The sequence below is a fragment of the Symphalangus syndactylus genome, chromosome 12 (assembly GCF_028878055.3).
Source record: "Symphalangus syndactylus isolate Jambi chromosome 12, NHGRI_mSymSyn1-v2.1_pri, whole genome shotgun sequence".
In the NCBI taxonomy this organism is placed as follows: Eukaryota; Metazoa; Chordata; class Mammalia; order Primates; family Hylobatidae; genus Symphalangus; species Symphalangus syndactylus.
Genome location: NC_072441.2, coordinates 71,461,605 through 71,464,890, shown reverse-complemented (window position 1 = coordinate 71,464,890; position 3,286 = coordinate 71,461,605).

The following is a 3,286-nucleotide window of genomic DNA, read 5'->3' as shown; positions in this document are numbered from 1 at the left end:
AACAGTAGATGATGGAGACATTTGAAAGATAACAACAATGCAGGAACTCACATGGGCAGAGTTTGCTAATGACATTGCTATTCCTTGGTGGCAACAAAACCTCTAATCCATGACCTGGCCACAGGCAAACTCTAATAAGGTTTTACAACAAGGATCAATGAGATAGAAATTAATAAAAATAAAAAGACTAACCACTGATCAGGTATCTCTGACTGGGCTTGAGCTCCAAGGACCCTGTGTACAGAAGTAGTCTCCTTAAGAGCATTATAAAGATTTGAAGCAAATAGGCCGGGCGCGATGGCTCATGCCTGTAATGCTAGCACTTTGGAAGGCCAAGGCAGGTGGATCATGAGGTCAGGAAATCGAGACCATCCTGGCTAACACAGTGAAACCCCGTCTCTAGTAAAAGTACAAAAAAAATTAGCCGGGCATGGTGGCAGGTGCCTGTAGTTCCAGCTACTCGGGAAGCTGAGGCAGGAGAATGGTGTGAACCTGGGAGGTGGAGCTTGCAGTGAGCCAAGATGGCGCCACTGCACTCCAGCCTGGGGGACAGAGTTTTTTTATTCAAAAAAAAAAAAGATTTGAAGCAAATATAAAAAGTTAAGACTTTGGGGAAGAAGAAGTACATCTCTGTGTGTTATATTCATCTTTATGGTTATTTGTGTGATTGAAAAAGGAAAAGAACTAATCTCTTTAAGATGGCCTTTCACTTTCTCTGAATGCAGGAATGAACAGAACACTTTGGAAAATGTCACGGTGAACTTGTCCATCAATGACAGACTGGATTAAGAAAATGTGGCACATATACACCATGGAATACTCTGCAGCCATAAAAAAGGATGAGCTCATGTCCTTTGTAGGGACATGGATGAAGCTGGAAACCATCATTCTCAGCAAACTATCACAAGGACAGAAAACCAAACATCACATGTTCTCACTCATAGGTGGGAACTGAACAATAAGAACACTTGGACATAGGAAGGGGAACATCACACACCGGCGCCTGTCGTGGGGTGGGGGGAGGGGGGAGCATTAGGAGATATACCTAATGTAAATGATGAGTTAATGGGTGCAGCACACCAATATGGCACATGTATACATATGTAACAAACCTGCATGTTGTGCACATGTACCCTAGAACTTAAAATATAATTTAAAAAAAAGAAAAAATAAAATAAAAATAAAAAGTTAAGACTTTGGGTAAGCAGAAGTACATCCGTGTGTGTTATATTCATCTCTATGGTTATTTGTGTGATTGAAAAAAAAAAGAAGTAATCTCTTTAAGATGGGCTTTTCACTTTCTCTGAATGCAGGAATGGACAGAACACTTTGGAAAATGTCACAGGGCATTACGTTGCAGGGCTGGCCCTATGTGGTTCATTTCTTCCTCCTGCAGCACACTGCACAGTGTCAGATCTTTGGCATATAGTAGGCCATCAGATTCTGCCTGATTGAAAGGCTGTTCTATTCTACCACCAAGCCTTCAGTGACAAGCATTCAGAGAAAAATAGGACGAGAGGATAAGACCAGCATAAAAGAGAGCAATAAACCAAAACAACAACAACAAAAAGGAATAGAAGGCAATACAACAATAGCAGAAGATTGTATTCTCTCTGACTCTTCTCCTCCTCTTCCATCTAGAGGAAATTTTTCTTTTAGATTTCTCTCCAAGTCCACAATGGAATAAAAAGCACTGGTCCTGAGCCCTATGAACTCCTTCTTATTTAAATTCCTACCAAAGAAGAACTTGATAAAAAGCAGATGATCTAAAAAGCAGATTGTGACTGGAGAGAAGACTGAGTAGTTGGACTAGTAACAGTTTTTCTGTTTCAATAAAACAAACTCCCCAAGCCATGAGGCTAGGTGTTTCTACAGACAGCTGGACTGCCTGGGCATTTGCTGAAGGCCCAACCTGCAAAAGAGTTCCACTGAATTAGCAGACACTGAGCCTGCAGTATCCTTGGTGTGTGTGAAAGATTCAAGTATGGAGCTGATGCTCTAAGGCCACATCTCAATGAGGCAAAACCAGAGTGACATAAAGGGTACATACGAAAAATTGTCTCTGCATAGAAAAGCATGTTCACAGTTGGAGGAAGGCAGAAAGATTAGATTTTTTTACTTACATTTCTTTTGATTTAAGGTTGACAAAAGTGATAAGGTCCTGACTGGGTTATGAATGATGCTTAAGAAAGTAATCAAGCCAACAAACAAACGGACAAACTAACAAGCGAATAAAAGTAGTACTGTGGCAAGGGAAAGAACTCTCATAGAAACAAAAGGTCTGTATCCTAGTTTAGCACTGTGCAATAGAAATACATTTTGAGTGATGAATATGATTTAAAATTTTCTGGTAGCCCCATTAAAAATAAATGATTAGGTTAATTTTAATAATATATTCTATTTAACCCAATATAGAAATATTATAATTTTGTCAGGTAATTGGAACAAAAAATTATTGAAATATTTTATGTTCTTTTTACCAAGACTTTGAAACTCAATGTGTATTGTACATCATGGCACATCTCAATTTGACTAGCCACATTTTTAATTCTCAAGAGCAATGTGTGCTTTGTGGCTGTCATACTAGGCAGTGCAATTGTAGCCCTCCCTCCCTCTTTCCCTCAATCACTCATCGTGTGACTTTGGCCAAGACATTCTCTTCTATGGCTCATTTCTCTCTTTCATAAGATAAGAAGACCAGTCCTCATCACTCTTTTTCATATTTTTTTGGCACAGAATCTTACTCAGAATATCAATAGGTAAAATAAATAATACCAATGGAGTTTAAATCATAATTGATGGGCAGGAAATTGCTACTTGTACTACTTGTTAGTAAACTCCAGAATTTTTAGAGTCCCTTTTAAACCTAGAATTCTCTTTAATGACTGATCACACTTTGTTTTGCTCACATTTGTCCAATATTAACCACATGTCAAATCTTGATCACACCTGCTCCAACCCTCATGCTACTTGGTATTAGGAGAGGGAATGAAAATCAAGGATGGGGAATTGAAGGAGAAAACCATCTGGAGAGCAAAGCAGGAGAGACAAGGAAAGAAAAAGAGCTGAAAATCGAGGAATGGAGTGAAGAAGGTAATTTATGCCTGCTCAGATATTGTGGAACCAAATTCAAGACAAGAAAAGAGGAGGATCACTGCTCTGCCTCCTGCCATCCTTAAACCTCATTAACCCTATCACAATTAAAGATTGCTGAGAACCATACAACTTAAGCCTATGTTTGCTGAAAGAGGCATCTTCTTTGGATATTTGCTGTCACCTATTATTC